This window comes from Pristiophorus japonicus, chromosome 9 (assembly GCF_044704955.1).
Source record: "Pristiophorus japonicus isolate sPriJap1 chromosome 9, sPriJap1.hap1, whole genome shotgun sequence".
NCBI lineage: Eukaryota > Metazoa > Chordata > Chondrichthyes > Pristiophoridae > Pristiophorus > Pristiophorus japonicus.
Genome location: NC_091985.1, coordinates 86,897,355 through 86,920,457, shown reverse-complemented (window position 1 = coordinate 86,920,457; position 23,103 = coordinate 86,897,355).

Genomic DNA, 23,103 nt, shown 5'->3' with positions numbered 1-23,103 from the left:
CTTCATCCTGCTACAGCCCCATTTACAGCCATTAAAGGGGCTGTAGCGAAACAAAAGTCAACTCCAGCAGGTGTTCACCAAGACACACCTATAAAGTGTCAGTTTCCTTCATTAAAGCCATTGTAAATATAGTGCTTTTTACTTGCTGTAGGTCTGGAGGTTAAAAAAAAAAGCTAAATTTCAACTATATTGTATGCTGTACATGCCGACATTATTCAAATGTAAGCTATTTGCTACCCAAGGGACATTGATTAGAAATTGGTTTCTCTGAACCAAAGTAGAATTTTCAGTTCGGGAAAATCAAGTACCCGCAGAGAATCTATGGGCCCAAGAGTTGCCCCGTTTTTTTTTGGAGTAAGTAGCTTTTTTTGGTGTAACTTAAAAATAGCAAATTTCCCCACTTAACTTGCTCCAATCAGTTAGTTAGGTTTTTTTCGAGTTTAATTTGTTCTCTCCAAAATGGGGCGTGACAAGCCACTTAAGTCTCTTCTGGCCATAGAAGCAAATTTGGCCAGCTGAAAGTTACTCCAAACTAACTTAGGCCACTGTATGGCCACTTTTATAGGCACAGAAAAATCTTACCGACATTTAAGAAATGTAGCCAGAGATGGGCGGATGAGCGGGGGGGGGGGTGGGTGGGTAGGTGAGTTAGAGGATTCCAAAGCACTAAAGACCTTCACAACATCAGCACAACATTACAACATCTTCAGCACAATAGCTGCACAACATCATCACAATTAAATGAAAGATAAATCAGCTACAGAAAATAGAGCAGTCCTACCTTGCCGACTGCAGAACACAACGGCTAGCCCTCCCGCCAGGGCTAGGGGCGGCAGGCATGCATGATGTAGGGGTGAGGGATTTTTACTTTTTACAGTTAACCCTAAATGTTGCGTGGTCCTAATGGAGGATTATTCAGTTTTGATGCAAAATATCTTTTATTGGAAATTTTACAGTGCACTTCAACGATAACAACAACAGCAATAACAGGAAAGAAAGTCTGAACCCATCCCTCACCCACATCTCAGGGAAAGTGCACTTACACATAGGGCCGGTGATGGTGGTGGGGGTGGTGGGGCCCCGTCTTGGGGCTGACCGGTGGCTGGTGCGTGGAGTAAAGTGGGAGTGGCATTTGATTCCCCAGCCTTTGTGCCCTTATTGCAGAAGCCAGCTCCCTCGTGGCATCTGCCATCATCTGCACACCCTCTGAAATGCCTGCCCTGACTTCCCACCTTAGTGCAGAGATTTCACCCGACAATGTCGCGACCTCATTACGTACCCCACTGACGGCCACCACGAGTGATCTTGTGAGGGCATTGGTCTCCTCACCCAATGAAACAACCTGATTAACCTCTGCTGAGGGCTGCCTCTCAGGAGAGATTGGTCGGCTTCTCTTTCCCCTCGGCGTGGGTCTGCCTAGTGGCACCCCTCCAGTATGAGGCACAGGCTGGGACGGCGGGGGACTGGGTGTCCCAGGATACATTTCACCACCGTCACTGGGGCCTGCAACCTTGGAAGGTGTGAAATCATGGAATGTTGCCGAGTAGCTCATGGAGGGTTCTGGCAATGTTATGCCCTGTGCTATGTCCTGATCCATATCGCGGTCAGCATTCTCCTGAGCACACATTTCCATGGACCCCTCCTCCCCCCACCCGCCTTGGTCTGGATTGCACGCATCTGGATCCTCAGGATCTTGGAGTGTCGTCTTCTTCAGCAAAAGACAACAGAAGAGTCAAATGGTTAGCAGCATAGGAGGGGGCAGGATGGGTGGCATAAGTAGTCTCACGCGTAGCAGGCCAGTCAGCAGGTTGATTTGAAGGGCAACTATGCATTTTAATGACTCACCCTCACCCTCGCGTGTGGGTCCAGCTTGTGCAGAGCTGATTCTTTTTCTGCCAGTGCAAGTCAGCAAGGCAGCAACCCTCTGTTCCAGGGGTGCCAGTTTGTGCAGATTTGGCAGACCTCCTCTTGTTCTGGTTTTCTCCCTCTTGTTGTGAGCCAATTTCTTCTACAAAGATGAAAATATTAATTGTCTGACATGGTGCGCTTCTGATGGATGGGACACATACAGATGCTCACATTTTCCACTGCAATTCAATTTAAAGATGAAGATATTACTTACACTCACTACTTGACCAACGTCCTGCCATTTCTTCTTGCATGGCTTCCAGATCTTGCAGTGTTGACCCGAGCGGAGAATTCTTCTGCAACGAGGTTCCATCTTTTTCTCATTTCCTTGGGTGAGACTTTTGACAGACCACTCTTGCTGATATCCAGCTCCAGCCATTTCCAGTCAATAACAGTCACTAATTTCTCCACTTCCTCATGGAGGAAATTCTTGGTTCGTCGATTGGACTCAAACGCAGGTAATGTTCAAAGATCACGCTTACACCTCTCTTACACCTACCCAGCACTCCTTTCCACTCCCTCAGCCACACAAAAATCAATATTCAGACCTCACCTTTATATATGCTCCATAACCAATGATTCTGCGGACACTCTCCCTTTAATTGGCCAATAGCCAAGCTTCCTGTTGCACTGTGCTTGCGCCCATGCCGCATGCTCAAATGGTCGTGCGTGCCCCTGCCATCACTGCACTAAACGCTGGGCCCAAGCCCCGCCCCCCTGCCGGCCACGCTGAGCAAGCGTGGCCGAAGCTCCGCCGCCCCCAGGCTGTGCAGCGCCATGCCGATGGATCTGGACCTCGAGGGAGCGGCCAAATTCAAAGGTACATTCTTGCCGCTTTTTTCCCCCCAGGAAGTCGGCACAGCACATCTAACTACGCCGCTCTAAGTGGCTGGGGAAATTTGGGCCCAATACATTTAGCAGAGTCTGGAACAACACTTGCCCGATTCAGTCTTGATCATGATGCTACCAATAGAATTTAGTAGCAAATGAGATGTTTATGATGATTGAACTGTGTAAACATTGTGCTGCAGAAAACCCATCACAATAGATTTTGTAAGATTTGCGCTAGGTAGATACTTCTGCTGAAAAGAATAACTCAGAAATGCCCATGTGGCTTGAATATATACAGCTACATAATGGTCCAAAAATCGCGGTCTCTGTGGATGCGTACGATGTGCGCACACACCGCAGAAGCGCCGCAAGTGCCGGTTCTCGGCGCGCGATACGCATGCGGCGAACTCAAGCACTTGCGAACTGTCAAAATTTCTTTTGACAATTCCAACGCATCCCTGGGAGAAGGGCCTTCGCGGGCAGAGATTCGGGCTATTTGCTCAACTCCTGCCAGGCAAATGTTCTTCAAACTTTAACGCCTGCTTTTACCAGTGTAAGAATTTCAAAAGATAGAAAAATACATTTTTATCAATTATGTTTATATTAAAAACCCTGTCCATTAAGGTAAGTTTATTTTTACCCCTATTAAAATATATTTTAAAAAATTCAAAAAATTAATTTTTGTCTAAAACATAAATGATTAATTTTAAAAATGTGAAGTGTTTTTCTTATTTATTTAAAATGTTTGTGTTTTGGGGGGTATCCCCATTCATACAATTGGTGATCTCTGTACAATCAGAACTCACCATTTTCATTGGTTGGTCTGGCCCACGTGCTCCCAGGCTGCACATACGCTCTTGGAATACGTGGGCCCTTACGCTGGACTGCGCAGCTGGGTCTCAGCGCAAGTCTACGTTCCTCCGGGACCACCAGGTACTTTCGTTAAAAAAAATTGGCTCTGTGGCATCCGCCCACAGGAAGCCTCTGGCTCAGAAATTGAGGTCGATGTATTGGATCAATATTAGGTCAACGGAACAATGAAATTTAAGCTGAAAATGTTAAATTGCAGTATTTTTTTAAGAGTGGTACTTTTGAAATATCTGTCCTGAACTTGTACTGTGTATTCTTTGACACTAAGATTGAGACCATCCGACCAGTAACCTCTGCCACGACCTTCCCTTCCCCAGCTCACCGGGCCAAACTTCCTCCAAGGTGGCCCTCTGCCCAAGCCCTGAAATCGCATTTTTCTCTAGTTTCTCTCCTTTTTAAAAATTTGCTCCTGGGATGTTGGCGTTGCTGGCAAGGCCAACATTTATTGCCCATCCCTAATTGCCCTTGAGAAGGTGGAGGTGAGCCGCCTTCCTGAACCACTGTAGTCCGTGTGTTGAAGGTACTCCCACAGTGCTTTTAGGGAGGGAGTTCTAGGATTTTGGCACAGCGACAATGAAGGAATGGCGATATATTTTCAAGTCAGGACAGTGTGTGACTTGGAGGTGAACTTGCAGGTGATGGTGTTCCCATCCAACTGCTGCCGTTGTCCTTCTCGGTGGTAGAGGTCTCAGGTTAGGTCTCAGGTTTGGGAGGTGCTGCTGAAGAAGCCGTGGCGAGTTGCTACAGTGCATCTTGTAGAAGGTACACATTGCAGCCACGGTGCGCCAATGATGGAGGGAATGAATGTTTAAGGTGGTGGATGGGGTGCCAATCAACTGGGTTGCTTGATCCTGTATAGTGTTATTGGAGCTGCACTCATCCAGGCAAGTGAAGAGTATTCCATCACACTCCCGACCTGTGCCTTGTAGATGGTGGAAAGGCTTTGGGGCATCAGGAGGTGAGACATTCTCCACAGAATACCCAGCCTCTGACCCACTCTTGTAGCGCCTGTATTTACGTAACTGGTTGAATTAAGTTTCTGGTCAATGGTGACCCTCAGGATGTTGATGGTGGGGGATTCGGCGATGGTAATGCTGCTGAATGTCAAGAAGTGATGGTTAGACTTTAGCTTATTGGAGATAGTCATTGCCTGGCATTTGTGTGGCACGAAACTTACTTGCCACTTATCAGCCCAAGTCTGAATGCTGTCCAGGTTTTGCTGCTGCTTCATTATCTGAAGAGCTGCCAATGGATCTGAACATTGCAATCATCAGCAAGGATCCCATTCTAACCTTATGATGGAGGGACGGCCATTGATGAAGCAGCTGAATTTGGTTGGAACTAGGACACTGCCCTGAGGAACTTCTTCAGCGATGTACTGAGGCTGATGAACAGCCACAACCAGCTTCCTTTATGCCAGGTATGACTCCAACCAGTGGAAAGTTTTCCCGCTGAGTCCCATTGACTTCAATTTTATGAGGACTCCTTGATGACACACTTAGTCTAATGCTGCCTAGATGTCAAGGGTAGTTATTCTCATCTGTGGAATTCAGCTCTTTTTGTCCATGTTTGGGCCTAGGCTGCAAAGCTATCTGAAGCAAAGTGGTCTTGGCATCTCCCCTCATGACCTCTTCCAGCTCATTTTGTCCAAGAGACCCACTTCCTGCTTCTTCAAACCTATTCCCACCAAACTGCGACCATTCAACTTCCCTTCATGATTGTTAGTTGAGATTGTTAATGGTTCTCTCTACTCAGGTACTGTCCCTCGCTCCTTCAAATCTGCCATCATCACCCCTCTCCTCAAAAAAAATAACCCTTGACCCCTCCGTACTTGCAAACTACCACCTGCTCTCCAACCTCCCTTTCCTCGCCAAAGTCCTTGAACATGTTGTCGCCTCCCAAATCCATGCCCATTTTTTCCAGAACTCCAAGTTTGAATCTTTCCAATCAGGTTTCCGCCCCTGGCACAGTACCAAAACGTCTCTAAACAAAGTCTCAAGTAACATCCTATGTGACTGTGACAAAGGTAAACTAACCCTCCTCATCCTTCTCAACCAGTCTGCAGTCTTTGACATGTTTGACCACACCATCCTCCTCCAAACCCTCTCCACCTTCTTCCAGCTGGGTGGGACTGCACTCACCTGGATCCATTCTCATCTATCTAATCGTAGCCAGAGAATCATCTGCAATGGCTTCTCTTCTTGCTCCTGCACCATTACCCTAGTGTCCCCCAAAGATTTATCCTTGGCCTCCTCCTATTTCTCATCTACATGATATCCCTCAGCGACATCATCCGAAAACACAGCTCCAGTTTCCACATGTAGGCTGATGACACCCAGCTCTCTCGACCCTTCCACTGTCTCTAAATTGTCAGACTGCTTGTCTAACATCCAGTACTGGATGAGTAGAAATTTCCTCCAACTAAATATTGGGAAGACCAAAGCCATTGAGGCTGAAATTGCTCCTTTTCTTAAAGCCTCTTTACACCGGAAAGTGCAAAATTCTGCGGAGCGCAATTTAAGGGCCGCCATAATCAAAATTCTGCTTCTGTGCTATCCCAGCGGTGACCTGCACCCACCCCCCACCCACCTCTCCGCTGCTGCCAATCCATGCTAAGTGCATCATCACAGTGTGCACCGCTGACCTATGCACCCAACGGCAAAATTCCACTGTGAAAATCTTTGGCCCGTCCGGCAGTACCAAAACGAGCTTTTTCACAGCATTGCAGTGAGGCTGAGGCCTTCTGCAATGGCGCTGTGGCGCCCCTCAAAGGGGAGGACCTACTGCCACTGCCACCATGTTTGTTTTGTCGGCCGACTGCCATGTCAGCCCAACAATTATGCCCCGGCTGCCTGTCACCCCCCCCCCTCTAAGATGGCAGGCTGTTGGCCCGGCTGAAACACTCCCTGGTGGCCCAGCAGACTGAAGTTTAAAGATCGCTCAGGTTCTGCCCTTTAAGTGACATAACCGCAGCGGCCACTCCGCACCCCACAACTTCCGCCCCTCTCGTGTTGTCACCGCCGCATACCCGCCCCCATTAAGAGCGACTTCCAGATCCGAGTGGAAAAAAAAGAAGGAGCGGAATTTCGCTCAAGAGGTGACCTCAACCACTGCGCGCACCCTGTTTCGGACGAGGGGCAATTTCGGCCCCCTTGTCTTTGGTCACCGTCACAAACTCCATTCACTAGACACCAACTCCATCTCTCTCCCTGGTGTTTTATTTATCCCCGAGATGAGCTTCTGGCCATCGCTAAGACCGCCTATTTCCACCTCCATAACATCACCCAACTCTGTCCCTGCCTCAGCTCATCTGCTGCTGAAACCCTCATCTGTGACTTTGTTACCTCTAGACTTGACTATTCCCAATGCATCCGTAGAAGGCCTCCCACATTCTACCCTCCATAAACTTTGAGGTCATCCAAACATGGCTGCCAATGTCCTAATTCACACCAAGTCGCCCTCACCCATCACCCCTGTACTTGCTGATCGACATTGGCTCCCAGTTAAGCAACGCCTCAATTTTAAAATGCTCATCCTTGTTTTCAAATCCGTCCATAGCCTCGCCCCTCCCTATCTCTGTAATCTCCTCCAGCCCTACAACCCTCTGAGATATCTGCACGCCTTTAATTGTGGTCTCTTGAGCATCCCCGATTTTAATCGCTCCACCATTGGCGGCCGTGCCTTCAGCTGCCAAGTCCTTAAGGTCTAGAATTCCTTCCCTAAACCTCTCCGCTTGCTACCTCTCTTTCCTCTTTAATACACTCCTTAAAACCTACCTCTTTGACCCAAGCTTTTGCTCATCTGCCCTAATATCTCTATGTGGCTCAGTGTCTAATTTTGTGTTCTAATGCTCCTGTGAAGTGCCTTGGGACATTTAACTACGTTAAATACAAGTTGTTGTTGCTTTTGGGACACTGGCATAGAAAAACTTAATGGTTTGATGGAAATTCCTCTCTGTTATTTAACTGGAGGCATTAATCTATTTATTTTGAACGGGTTTATGTCTGCTGAAATAGCTGAGAGATTTCAGATGAGCATTTATCATCCTATAATATAATTTTAGGGCCTATGTCTTATAAATAAATAAACTTCAATGGAGAAATTATCCAGTAAGTCGCAAACAATTTCCTCATAAGTTTATTGTTTATATTGCTTTACTATGTATATATGCACATATATTTCTTAAAATTAATAGTTAATGAATCTTCTTTCTAACTGTTATTATTTTACCTTTATTGAGAACCACTTTAAGCATGGAAGATACTTCAATCCTCTGTTTTAGATCATATGAGCCACCTCTCACCACTCTGGAGAAGTGAGTGGCTGACATTTCAAAGATAAGGATGAAGAAGGAAATTTATGGTCAACAGCAAAAGACTATATGGTGAGGCAATGAGCTTTCAAGTTAGGATGAGGTATTATCCCTATGACTCAACATTTAAGAAAAAAAGTCAGTTTCAGCTGCTGCATGAAAATCAGATGACAACCAGGCATTTTGTATCTTTATACCATGGTGTATATGACATTCAGTCACAGAGATAAAACTTCATCAGAGTTTCATTAACAGAGGGAAGCATTTTCTAAGTGTCAAGAATGTCAAGAATTGGTGGAAATTGGCTTAAAAATGCACATATACATCATCAAACCAGACTATTTTGGGGATATATTTTGGGGTTTCAATTAAGAACAAGCAGATGTAAGCCATTTGATCATGTACAACAACCAAAAGGGATCTATTTTCTTTTTCATATCGCGATAGTCCTTGATGCTGAGCAAATCATCCTTTTGGTGAATGGCAAATTTCCAGGATTAACACATGAGTCATTGGTCAGGATATTAACAGGGCAGATTACATAGGCGGGGTGGGGAGGTGGAGTTTTGAAAATTCCTGCATTCTGTGGACAAGGTGCATCTTTTGTCGTTGACATGTTTCCAGCCTGGAAGTCAGCCTGATTACAGGCTTGGCTTCCAGTCGGGTAGGGAGGACGTCAGAGCAGGCCACAGGACCAGGTAGGTCTGATCGGGGGGGGCCAGTCTCATTAAAATATTTAAATTGTCAACCTGCCTACTGGGAGTGGTTTGGCTGCCATCCCCTTGTCCCACCTCAATTAAACCCAGATGTGGGTGGGTTGGAGGCCAGTTGGGGTCAGTTTGAGATTTAAAAAATGTGAAGCTCTGACCTGATCCCAACTAACTCATTGTTGGCTGGTAAAATTCAGTCCAATTGTTCCTGAAATAGATACATTGGGCTGAATTTTCAACTTTGATGATTGCAGGGCGGTAATGGTGGCGGAGCGGTAAAGTTTGCGCCTCAGTCATCAAAATTAGGCAGCTGGGGCCTGAGTCTGGGGTGCAGCGCTAAGGAAGGCGTTGTACACCTCTTTTAGGGCAATAGCATAGGAAAATCCTGAGCTAAAGAGCCGGCCTGGCAATGCTCCGAGAGAGGCCTGGGGAGAAAACAAAACCTGGAAAAAAAACCATTAAAACATTCCCAGTGAATAGCCCACACCATCACAAATCGCAAAAAATTAAAAGAAAAATCAATCACAATTACCTTAGGACAGCATTACATACCTCCCTGCAGTCGGTATAGGTTGGACTGCCCAATTTCCCAAGCGATCACAGCAGGATGCGCTGTGGAGCGTACAGGTCGGGCGGGAGTCAAAAAGCAAGCTGGGGTCGCAACCAGGGGTGTTGTAGCTCTTCCGCAAAACCAGTCCCGAAAACCCCCGCGTGGTGCTGGAGGCTGACCGCCCACCCAGAAGACCTTACTGCTGTCATTGCCGCTGCTCCGGGGCAAAAAATGGAGTGCAATCGACTGGAAAATCCGCCCCATTATTCCATTATAACATGGAAAAGCCCAGGTGCAATTCTGGACAGCAAACCTTTGGGCTGATCAAACCAAGGCTTACCATGTTTGGAAGGTCTAAAGCACAAGTCAGGAAAAGTGAGGAAATTCACCATGATGTGATGCATGTTGCATAACCTGATCAACATGAGGTCTGTCACCCTCGATATCATTAATGAACGCAAATATGTTTTACTAGGGTAAGTTGAAGAGCCCAACAGCCTGCTCCAGACTGGGAATATTCTCTTTTTAATAAGTCAGTAAGGGCTACTTTTGCTTTCACAAAAAAAAGTTAATATATGATCACAAGCTGTGCTCTATTACTTACCCATAGGTTGTCCCTCCATCTAGTTTATAGAAACAATGGAATTTAAGCATAAGAATAGATTCAACTTAATTTATTCAACATGCATATAATATATTAGTGCCTGTTAGCTCAATTTACCCCATGAAAACTTTGTATTTTTTCATGTGGTGTTTAGATTGTGATTCCCCTATGTGGTCAAATTATCAGGAGAAAATAGCAACATTCAGAGGAAGATTTGGGGTGCAGGGATGAGGGAAGCAGCAGTAATCCCTGATGCCTGGGCATCAGGGCACAGAATGGTTTGAGTCACCTTAAGGCATTATTTAATGTCATTGAGGAGTCCTGAATGAGTTAGTGCTCAAGCTCTTCAACATGATAAGCAGACTATCAGTTTGACAGCCAATGTCCCATCTATCATGTTGCTTGACTCTGTGTATCATGGTTTTGCAGAAGAATATGGTCATTAATCTGACTGAGAGCATCTGGAATGACATCTCTCACCTCTCTTCACTTATTGATGACTGTAATTTCTGTCCAATATCAGAAAGCCTCGCCTTCAGTGCAATTTGTAGAGGTGACCCAATGTCAGCTACTGGCAGAGTCAAAGCAGATTCCAACATTGCTCTTATGTAGATGCATCCATAACTCAATGAAGGTCCAAAAGTAGCCACCATGATTGATCCCATTACAACCATTTCATTGTCAAGCACAATCTGAACTTCAGATGTTGAACTTTGAAGCTATTCCATTTCTCTCCAGGACAACAATGAATGCAACAACTGGCAATGTGCTCCTTATGCTGCAGCTTCCAACAGTCCTGCCCTGAAGTATTGTGATGATAAGTGCACCCATGTTCTACGTCACATGAATCTCAGGTTCAGAGCACCATTGGCATAAAACATCCTGGACTGGAAGTGCTATATTCTCAGTGCCAAGTGAATGTGGGTACAGATGTCACATGATATGTTGGTGCTTGTAGTATTGGTGGAGCAATTTCATGCAACGTGAAGTGTCTTTGGGCCCAATTGTCTTTGGGCAGATGGTCTTTTTCAATCTGTGGAATAAAGACAATAACCACGAGGAGCACCTGATAAGATCCATATGGTCAACATGGCATAGATGCTACAATAATATTTATACTAGTTACTAACTGAAGACTGCATTCACGTGTTAAGCAGTGTAGATATCATCGAGAAGAAACTTATCGAAGTCCTGGAGGGTGCATCCTACCTCAGCTTTATCCATATAAGTCTAGGCTTGCAATTATGTCACTTTCATTCTTAAAATTAGGCTCCTTCAACTGCTGTGATTTATCTTATTGCTGAACTCCTCCAAATTGTGGCTTGTAAATACTTTTGGTCAGGAAATTCATTTTCCAATAAGCTATGCTGGTAGTACGACCGCATGTTTTTATTTAATGGGGTTAATTTTTATTTCATTTCTGGTTTATTTAGATGCTTCGCTGTGATTGTATCCAGTCTTCATTGCAATTAGCAGCATAATTGATAGCAAGGGAGCCAAACATGTTTATGGGCCGCTACTTTCAACAGTTCAAATATAGACTCAGCATTGCAATAGATTCTTTATTGGGCAAAGACAAAATCCACTGTCATGAATTTAATTCTTTATCTTTACACAGGGTTTTTCGACATAGTGAGCTAAGAGCTGTCGAAAGAAAGTACTTGCTATCATAATGCTGAAGACATACACAATATAAAAATGACAGGCAGGAAAAGAGCGGCTGGTCCATCAAACCTGCGTCACACTCATAGGCCTCGATATTAACCTCCAAACAATGGGAGGGTGTGGGAGAGAAGTTAGAGTTGGTGGGGGGGGGGGGGAGGGTGGAGGTTGGATAAAATAATTATATATAGGGAAATTGTCCCTAACACGCACACGTCTGAATATCGGGGCATCCGAGTGTTCCACCGTGGAGAGGCAAAGCAATTAATCAACATATTTAAATTGGGCTCCCACAGTGCAATCAGGTGCTTGAATTAAAATTGACTGTTGCTGCACAGGCTTCCCAGGAGTCGGGAAACTCAGCAGTGAAAGGGAGGCGGGAACTCCCGGTTCCACCAGGTAAGTGCCTATTTTAACACTCCTTTTGGGCCAGGAGGAGTAGGAGTGCTCCTCTCAAGGAAGCCTTCAGTCTCCTCCATCCTTGATTGGCAGAATCCCCACCTGCCACGCCCCCCTCAATCATGGCCTCCATCCCCATTCCTGATTGCCGACCTCCCTCCCCCTCCCAGTCACGGCCTTCTCATCCACCCCTTCCCAATTGCCGACCTCTCTTTCCAACTCCCAATCGCAGTGTCTTTCCTCACCCCCTCGAATGCCGGGGACCATCCCCAAGGGTTCCCGGCTGCGGCCTCCTGCCACAGTTGTTCCCTCTCTATTACCAGCTAGAATGTAAATTTGGCCGGCTGCCAAGTGAGAAACAGAACAATAAAATGTTAATGAGATCCTGCCATTGAGTTCAGTAGGACCTCCATGGCTTCGGCATTGCCACATTTGTCGGCCAATTTCCTGCCTCCCCCCACACCCTCCTCAAATCCCCATAAATATCCGGACTATGATATCTGATGCATCATAACTAGACACTTTCTGTCTCCCACAGCCATGTAACCTCCTGGGAGGCAAAAAAACAGGACAAAAATTTAAGTGAGAATGCTAGGCTGTCTGGTTAAATAATATGATTGATTAGTGTATTATTGAATATTCTATCAGCAAGTTATTCAACTGAGGTTGTTGAACAGCCAGGGAATACTTTAACATATAGTTATTCTGGGTAGATTGATAGTAGAATCTTTGTATTTATGCTATATTTAATATTTGCATGGAGCATTATCCCAAAATATTGCAACCGGTAAAACTATAATAGAGCATGTGACACTATAAGACTAACAAAGGAACAATGATTTTATAATGCAACCGAATCATTCAAAGATGTGAGGGAGTTGTTGGCTTTGGCCTTGACCTCAATGATGAATACATAAATCAGGGCAATAAATAATGATTCGCTGATAACCCTCAGTCAATTCACATTAAAGGAAAAATAATTTCCATATAAATGATTTCACATTTGTAGCAACTGTTGAACAAGCAGGATGGAATTTTAATTCTATACTGGGTTTACTAAACCAATAATTTAAATCTGTTAATGTGCTTCTGTAATATAATGAAAACCATCGTGCCTTCAATTAGCAATATAATAATGTCTTGTTATATTGTAAGGCTTCTGAAATCTGAAAACTAAATTGTTTCCTTTAAGAACACCAAAACAATTTATTATTAAAATGCTACTGATATATTCTTGAGATTTTGCAATATATCATTTATATATGCCTAAGGTTTTGGTATTGTTCATTCCAAAGCACAGGCACAGTTCCATCAATGTTGATTTTTTTTTAAAGTTTCGCTTGCTCAAAATGGGTGGACCTGAGATCTGTACTGGACATGCAGTTATTTTATACAATGCTAAACCCAGCCACGGAAAGATTTGTATAATTTAAACTCAAAAGAGATAACCCATGAAATGAAATGAATTTCAAAATACTGTTGCATATCGATAATATATAAAATAGCAAAAATTACAGTTAGTTCACCCACATAAAGAGATGCAAAATTTTCCTCTGGACAGATTGCAGTGAACAAATCTGACAGCAATTCTATATATTTTAAGGGGTTATTTTTCAATGGGTTATTGAGCAATGGCTACCAGATCAGAATATTTAAATGAAAAGTAGTTAGTACTTTGCTAGTGCACAAGGCTCAAATGTAAAGAAAGGAAAACAGTGCCTGGCAAAGTAGTGAAGCTTGTGTGTGATTGCTGCAGTCCGTGTGGTGAAGGTACTCCCACAGAACTGTTAGGGAGGGAGCCACAGGAGGGTGTGTAACTTGGAGGGGAACTTACAGATGATGGCATTCCCATGCGCCTGCTGCCCTTGTACTTCTAGAAAGTAGAGGTCATGGGTTTGGGAGCTGCTGCCAAAGAAGCCGTTGTGAATTGCTGCAGTGCATCTTGTAGCTGGTACACATTGCAGCCACAGTGCGCCGGTGATGGAGGGAATCAATGTTTAATGTGGTGGATGGGGTGCCAATCAAGCGGGTTGCTTTGTTCTGGATAGTGTCGAGCTTCTTGAGTGTTTTTTGGAGCTGCACTCATCCAGTTAAGTAGAAAGTATTCTATCACTCCTGACTTGTGCCTTGGGGAGTCAGGAGGTGAGACACTTGCGGCATAATACCCAGCCTTTGACCCACTCTTGTTACCACAGTATTTATGTGGCTGGTCCAGTTAAGTTTTTGGTCAATAGTGACCCCAGGATGTTGGTGGGGGATTCAGTGATGGTAATGCTGTTGAATATCAAGGGGAGGTGGTTAGACTCTTAACTTGTTGGAGATGGTCATTGTCTAGCACCTTTGTGGCGTGAATATTACTTGCCACTTATCAACCCAAGCCTGAATGTCATTCAGATCTTGCTGCATATGGGCATGGACTGCTTCATTTTCTGAGGAGTTGCGAATGGAACTGAACAATCATCAGCGAACATCTCCACTTCTGACCTTATGATGGAGGGAAAGTCATTGATGAAGCAGCTGAAGATGGTTGGGTCTAGGACTCTGCCTTGAGGAACTCCTGCAGTGATGTCCTGGGGCTGTGATGATTGACCTCCAACAACAACAACCGTCTTCCTTTGTGCTAGGTATGACTCCAGCCAGTGGAGAGATTTTCCCCTGATTCCCACTGACTTCAGTTTTACTTGGTCTCCTTGATGTTCGTTCTTCTACTTTTCTCAATCCCAACCTCTCCCGAGGCTGTTGATTCCTTGCTGGAACACAGTTCCACAGGCACTGGTCCACTCCTGGGTCTTCAATTAAGTGACCATTGTTTATGTGCAAATCAACAGCAAATGTCCGCAGGTTATTTAACTATGGGGGCATCACAGTTGACCCAGATCTGTCTCCACGTGATATTCATGTATGTGCACTTCCAGGCAGTGGCCATTGGACAACAATGAGTGAGACCACTGGCACATTTTCCCCTTCCTAACATCGGGCTACTGAAGCAGCTGGTAGTATCCCTACCGTTTCCCTGCCTGAGATCAGCTGATGCAACACAGACCATAAACTGTACTGGGTCTACTTGTCTGCTTGGTTCATCTCTCAGCCATCAGGGATCTAATAATGCTCACTGTACTGTCTAAGAATATTTACTATTATAATAATGCACATCTAATTTCATTTGTCATTCATATTCCCAGGCACTAAATCTCTCAGATCACTTAGAGCAATATCCCTTTCCTTGAAATATCTGTAGATTTTAACATTCCATTACAATTCTCTCACTGAGGTCATTAAACATTATTATGAACAGAAAAGAGCCCCGAACATATCCTTTGGAGGTCACTGGCTACAGTCAACTGCGTAGAACCATTATCGTTATCTTTAGTCTGTGCTGAATTCGCTGATCTCAGGCAGGAAGGAAGTAGGGGTATTGCAACAGGCATCAATGTCCTTGAACGAAGGAAAGAATAAAATCACCCAGGATTTTGGCTTCTTGATCACTGTTCAATAACCTATGCTGGAACACGTACATGTGAGGACCGAAGTCAGGCTCAACTCTAATACGCTCCTCAATCAAACAGCCGACCGATATGCGCTGTCAAAGCAAATACATGAAGAATGGTTATTTGGGCAACACACTGCGGAGAGGTATTATACTTATTATAGTGACACCGTGTCAATGCCTTCAGTAGACCAGGGAAGAAAATTGGGCAAGCAAACAGCTTCACAATTAATCTCCAGCTCTCTGTTCGTTTCTCTATCCATATGTTAAATGATGGAATCTTCCCACCACACTCGCTGCCCTATTATTAGCTGCTTTACCCATTGCTTCACTCAGGGCATTGCTCTCTACATATTTATCACTCAGTTAATTTAGTTCCATTCCTGTTTCACCAAGTGTCACAAATTGAGCTCCATAATTCCCAATTTTTCGATCCTACGGGTGCCTTTTTGTGCCGAAGATGGCATCCGCACCGTGAGCGCAGACTTCTGGTGTGGGCTGTGCTGGATACCATTTTGGTGAGGGTGGGAAGGCAGATGTTAGGGGCATGTGTCGGAAGTATGTAGAGTGGGCAGATCGTAACGTCAATCAGCGTGCAACATTGATTTGACACCAGCGCTGCCATTTACATCCCCAACGCTGGAGCTAACGCCCTGTTTTAACCTCGCACAGCTGAATCTGCATTCAGCAGCAGCAAGGACCCCCTGCCACAGTGCTATTTAAAGGGATCAACAACCACTCTAAGGTTATTGCTGATTAATTTCTACTGGCTCTGTGTAAGTTTGTGGAAATTGTTGGAACTTTCTCGAGTTGTTTAAAGTTGGTGAGGTGACAGGGAGAGGTGCTACAAGTGGAGAAGGTCTTGCTTCTGACTTCTAGGTTTCTGGTCAGACCACTTGCTCCCAGTCATGGGTGCTGTCGTTGTCATCCCATTGGCTTGCAGCATGACAGGGAGGTGGATCAGAGGCAGCAAAGAAGAGGACAAGCTGCTTGCAGAGTGAGGAGGAGGAGGAGAGAAATGCTCTCAGTAGGAGGCCTTACCCACCTAGGGTCTTCCGAGAACAATTCTCTGAACTCAACCTGAGCCAGGAGCAGTGTGGGATGTCTGCGCTTTATGAAGTACGTGCTCCCAGAACTCTGCTATCTCTTGCAGCCAGCCTCACACCAGGGCAAGAACAGCACTGCAAGTGGCTGTGAAGGTGACCGTGGCTCTGAATTTCCTCATGGCGGGGTCCTTCCAAGCTGGAGCAGGCGACATCTGTAACATCTCCCAGTTCGTCATCCACTGCTGCATAAGAGAGATGACAGATGCTCTTTATGCCAGGAGAGGGGAATTAATTGTCTTCTATCTGACCAGAGAGAAGCAGCTGTGGCATGCACATGGCTTTGCCAGGATAGCAGGCTTACCCATGGTGCAGGGCACTATCGGCTGCACGCACATGGCTTTGCCAGGAGAGTGGGCGCTGCATCTAAATGCTGAGATGTACCACAACTGCAAAGGTCATCGCTCGCTGAATGTGCAGCTGGTGTGCGATGATGCTGAGCACAGCATGATGGTGAATGCCCGGTATCCTGACAGCAGTCATGATGCTTTTATTCTGCACCAGCCCGTTGTTTCCTCAGGCTTTGTGCCACTACGATAAACCAGAAGGTGGCTACTAGGCGACAAGGGCTATCTGCTGACCACCTGGCTCATGATTCCATTGCACAACCCACACGTGAGCAGCATGCTGCACAAAATGTGATAGAGCAGACCATTGTCGACCTTAAACAATGTTTCATTTTCCCGAACCATTCTGGAGGAGCCCAACATTATTCAGCAGAAGGTGTCTCAAGATTCGGAGTAGACTGGTGCATGCTCCACAAACTCGTCATCATCACGGAACAGCCGTTGCCACCTGGTATATGGTGACCAGATGAGGATGAGAAGGGATAGGAGGAGGAGGAGGAAGTGGAAGAGGAGGAAGCAGAAGGGAGGAGGCAACTGAAACAGTCCTTTTCTGCTTGGGCTGTCGGTGATCGACTCATCTGACTGTGGTACCAGTGAACACAACCCCAATTCCTCATTCAACAGTAGTCCCACACTTTACATTCCTTCTGTTACTGAGCATCACAGGACCTCTTGGCCACAATGCCAAGAAAAGACCACCACAAGAGAACCATTCCAATCCAAGTTCATACATCAATTCATCCAATATTACCTAACAAAATGAACTAATCCCCCTTGTGCATTCCCTTAATGCCTGTCTTCAGCGTGCCTTTGCCTGGTCGAGTGCTACTCCAGTGGCTGCTGCATTGCTGATGGAAGGCTGCTGACTTTCAGTGGGAGAGACTGCAGATGACCTTGAAGGATGACTTTGAACAGCTCGGGGCCTTGATGGCTGAATTTAGACACCCCCACCTTGGCATGGGTGGCAGCAGTCTGGGCTGGCCGCTGCATGGGCAACAGCAAAACAATAAGGGCACTGGCGGAGTCGCAGTGGTGGGAGGATGAATGCTGTCATCCATGGAGCCTCGGCCACTCCCCCGGGGCTGTGCTTCAGCATTCCGAGTAATCTGTTGGAGGTCAGATTGTTGGACTGCTGTGACACCCTGCAAGTCTATTTCCACACTGATAGCCGCAGCCACGATGGCAGCAGTCTTCTTCTTCTTTTATATCGTAGTAGCAAAGCAAATCAAATGTTAATATCCAAGTCAGATATCCAGGCCAAAGCTTCCGGTATAACAGCATGGCTACCTTGTAGGCTGCCTGCGAATTTCCTCTATGGGCAGTGCTCCAGGGTCTGATTAGGAGTTCCACAGTCGCATGATGAGGATATTTTAATCTTCCATCTATGGAGAAGGTGGCAGCAGAATTGGGAATGTTCGCTGATGTTTGCACAGTGTTCAGATCCATTTGCAACTCCTCAGATAATGAAGTCGGCTGTGCCCACAAGCAGCAAAAACTGGATGACCTTAAGGCTTGGGCTGATAAGTGTCAATTAAAATTTGTGCCGCACAAGTACCAGGCAATGATTATCTCCAACAAGCGAGAGTCGAACCACCGCCCCTTAACATTCAATGGCATTACCATTGCTGAAACCCCCACCATCAACATCCTGTGGGTCACCTAAATGACCACAAACATAACTGGACCAACCATATAGATACAGTGGCAACAAGAGCAGGTCAGAGGCTGGGTATTCTGTGGTGAGTGTCTCAGCTCCTGACTCCCCAAAGTCTTTCCAGCATTTCATCATCATAGGCAGTCCCTCAGAGTCGAGGATGAATTGCTTCCATACTAGAAATAAGTTCTCAGGTGATTGAAGAGTCCAATTCGGGACCTACAGTCTCTCACAGGTGGGGCAAATGGTGGTTGAAGGAACAGGTGGGTGGAATTCCTGGGTTGCCGTGCGCTCCTTCTGCTGTTAACGCTTGGCTTCAGCTTGCTCTCGGCGAAGAGACTCGAGGTGTTCAGTGCCTTCCCGGATGCTCTTCCTCCACTTTGGGCGGTCTTGGGCCAGGGATTCCCAGCTGTCAGTGGGGATGTTACATTTTCTCAAGAAGGCTTTGAGGGTATCCTTGAAGCGTTTCCTCTGCCCACCTGGAGCTTTCTTGCCGTGTCGAAGATCCGGGTAGAGCGCTGGTTTTGGGAGTCTTGTGTCAGGCATGCAGACTGCTGATAGGCAACGGCAAACATTTAAAGATCACATGGATGAACTTAAACAATTGTACATCCCTGTCTGGTGTAAAAATAAAACTGGGTAGGTGGCTCAACCGTGGCTAACCAGGGAAATTAGGGATAGTGTTAAATCCAAGGAAGAAACATATACATTGGCCAGAAAAAGCAGCAAACCTGAGGACTGGGATAAATTTAGAATTCAGCAGAGGAGGACAAAGGGTTTAATTAGGAGGGGGAAAATAGAGTATGAGAGTAAGCTTGCAGGGAACATAAAAACTGACTGCAAAAGCTTCTATAGATATGTGAAGAGAAAAAATTAGTGAAGACAAATATAGGTCCCTTGCAGTCAGAATCAGGTGACTTTATAATGGGGAATAAAGAAGTGGCAGACCAATTAAACCAATACTTTACTTCTGTCTTCACTAAGGAAGACACAAATAACCTTCCGGAAATACTTGGGGACTGAGGGTCTAGTGAGAAGGAGGAACTGAAGGAAATCCTTATTAGTCAGGAAATTGTGTTAGGGAAATTGATGGGATTGAAGGCCGATAAATCCCTAGGGCCTGATAGTCTGCATCCCAGAGTACTTAAGGAAGTGGCCCTTGAAATAGTGGATGCATTGGTGATCATTTTCCAACATTCTATAGACTCTGGATCAGTTCCTATGGATTGGAGGGTAGCTAATGTAACCCCACTTTTTAAAAAAGAAGGGAGAGAGAAAACAGGGAATTATAGACCTGTTAGCTTGACATCGGTAGTGGGGAAAATATTGGAATCAATTCTTAAAGATGTAGCAGCGCATTTGGAAAGCAGTGACAGGATCGGTCCAAGTCAGCATGGATTTATGAAAGGGAAATCATGCTTGGCAAATCTTCTAGAATTTTTTGAGGATGTAACTAGTAGAGTGGACAAGGGAGAACCAGTGGATGTGGTGTATTTGGACTTTCAAAAGGCTTTTGTCCAGGTCCCACACAAGAGATTGGTGTGCAAAATTAAAACACATGATATCGGGGGTAATGTATTGACATGGATAGAGAACTGGTTAGCAGACAGGAAGCAAAGAGTAGGAATAAACGGATCCTTTTCAGAATGGCAGATAGTGACTAGTGGGGTACCGCAAGGTTCAGTGCTGGGACCCAAGCTATTTACAATATACTTTAATGATTTAGACGAAGGAATTGAATGTAATATCTCCAAGTTTGCAGATGACACTAAGCTGGGTGGCAGTGTAAGCTGTGAGGAGGATACAAAGAGGCTGCAGAGTGACTTGGACAGGTTAGGTGATTGGAAAAATGCATGGCAGATGCAATATAATGTAGATAAATGTGAGGTTATTCACTTCGGGGGCAAAAACACGAAGGCAGAATATTATTTGAATGGTGACAGATTAGGAAAAGGGGAGGTGCAACGAGACCTGGGTGTCATGGTACATCAGTCATTGAAAGTTGGCATGTAGGTACAGCAGGCGGTGAAGAAAGCAAATGGCACGTTGGCCTTCATAGCGAGAAGAATTTAGCATAGGAGCAAGGAGGTCTTACTACAGTTGTACAGGGCCTTGGTGAGGCCACATGTTGAATATTGTGTACAGTTTTGGTCTCCTAATCTGAGGAAGGACATTCTTGCTATTGAGGGAGTACAGCAAAGCTTCACCAGACTGATTCCCGGGATGGCAGGACTAACATATGAAGAAAGACTGGATCGACTAGGCTTATATTCACTGAAATTTAGAAGAATGAGAGGGGATCTCATAGAAACATATAAAATTCTGACAGGATTGGACAGGTTAGATGTGGGAAGAATGTTCCTGATGTTGGGGAAGTCCAGAACCAGGGGTCACAGTCTAAGGATAAGGGGTGAGCCATTTAGGACCGAGATAAGGAGAAACTTCTTCATTCAGAGAATTGTGAAACTGTGGAATTCTCTACCACAGAAAGTTGTTGAGGCCAGTTCGTTAGATATATTCAAAAGGGAATTAGATGTGGGCCTTACGGCTAAAGGGACCAAAGAGTATGGAGAGAAAGCAGGAATGGAGTACTGAAGTTGTGTGATCAGCCATGATCATATTGAATGGTGGTGCAAGCTCGAAGGGCCGAATGGCCTACTCCTGCACCTATTTTCTATGTTTCTATGTGGCCCGTCCAGTGGAGCTGGTCAGTGCTTCGATGCTGGGGATATTGGCCTGAGCGAGTACACTGATGTTGGTGCGCCTATCCTGTCAATGGATTTGCAGGATTTTGCAAAGGCAGCATTGGTGGTACTTCTCCAGTGTTTTGAGGTGCCTGCTGTATATAGTCCATGTCTCTGAGTCATATAGAGGGTGGGTATTGCCATTGCTCTGTGGATCTTGAGCTTGGTGTGGGTTTGAGGTCCTGGTCTTCAAACACTCTCTTCCTCAGGCAACCGAAGACTGCACTAGCACACTGAAGGCGGTGTTGGACCTCGTCGTTGATGTCTGCCCTTGTTGATAGTAGGCTCCCAAGGTATGGAAAATGGGCCATGTTGTCCAAGGCCTCATCTTGCATTTTGATAACGAGGGGCAGTGCTGTGCGGTGAGGGAAGGTTGGTCGAGGACCTTTGTCTTAAGGATGTTTAGTGTAAGACCAATGCTCTCGTACATCTCGGTGACACATCCTTTTTTGGCATGGAAGCAAGTCATCCTCGTTTCAAGGGACTGCCTATGAGGACACCTCGGTGAAGGTGTTGATGATGGCTTGGAGTTCGGCCTCCGAGTGTGCGCCGACGCAGGCATCGTCTGCATACTGTAGTTCGATGACGGAGGATGGGAAGACCTTGGATCTGGCCTGGAGGCAGCAGAGGTTGAACAAATTCCCATTTGTCCTGTAATTTAGCTCCACTCCAGCAGGGAGCTTGCTGAAAGTGAGATGGAACATTGCAGCAAGGAAGGTCGAGAAGAGTGTTGGTGCGATGAGACAGCCTAGCTTGACCCTGGTCCGAACGTGGAATGGGTCTGTGGTGGATCCTTTGGTCAGGATCACGGCTTGCATGTCATCGTGGAGCAGGCGGAGAATGGTGACAAACTTGAGGGCAGCTGAATCTGAGGAGGACGCTCCATAATCCCTCATGGTGTCAAAGGCTTTTGTGAGGTCGAAGGAGGCCATGAACAGGGGCCTGTTCCCTGCATTTCTCTTGTATCTGCCGCACGGTGAAGATCATGTCCATTGTGCCCCTTAGTGGGCAGAATCAGCATTGTGATTCTGGGGGGAGTTGTTCAGCTACAGGAAAAATGCGATTCAGGAGGATTCTTGCGATGACTTTCTCGGTCGTAGACAGCAGGGAGATCCCTCTGTAGTTACCGCATTCAGACTTGTCACCTTTCTTGAAGATGGTCACGATTAAAGCATCTCTGCGATCTCCTGACATGATCTCCTCCTTCCAGATAAGAGAGATGAGGTCATGGATCAGCGCCAGTAGTGCTTCTCCGCCATGTTTTAGTGCGTCGGCGGGGATTCCATTTGCTCCTGATGACTCATCCACCATCCATCTACAAGGCCCAAGTCAGGACTGTGATGGAATACTCTCCACTTGCATGGATGAGTGCAATTTCAACAACACTCAAGAAGCTCGACACCGTCCAGGACTAAACAACCCACTCGTTTGGCACCCCATTGACTAACTTAAACATTCACTCCCTCCACCACTGGCGTACTGTGGCTGCAGTGTGTACCAGCTACAAGATGTACTGCAGCAACTTGCCAAAGCTTCTTCGGCAGCACCTCCCAAACCCGCAACCTCTACCACCTAGAAGGACCAGGGCAGCAGGTGCATGTGAACACCACCACCTCCCTTTCCCTTCCAAGTCACACACCACCCTGACTTGGAAATATATCGCCGTTCCTTCATTGTCGCTGGGTCAAAATCCTAGAATTCCCTCCCTAACAGCACTGCAGGAGTACTTTCACCATATGGTCTGCAGCGGTTCAAGAAGGCGGCTCACCACCACCTTCTAAATGGCAATTAAGATGGGCAATAAATGTTGGCCATGTCAGCGACGCCCACACCCATGAACAAATAATTCTTTTGACTGGTTCTGAGGTGGTTGATGTTTGTTCACTGTTTGTATCCCTCAGGTTGAACTATGGGATCCTCTG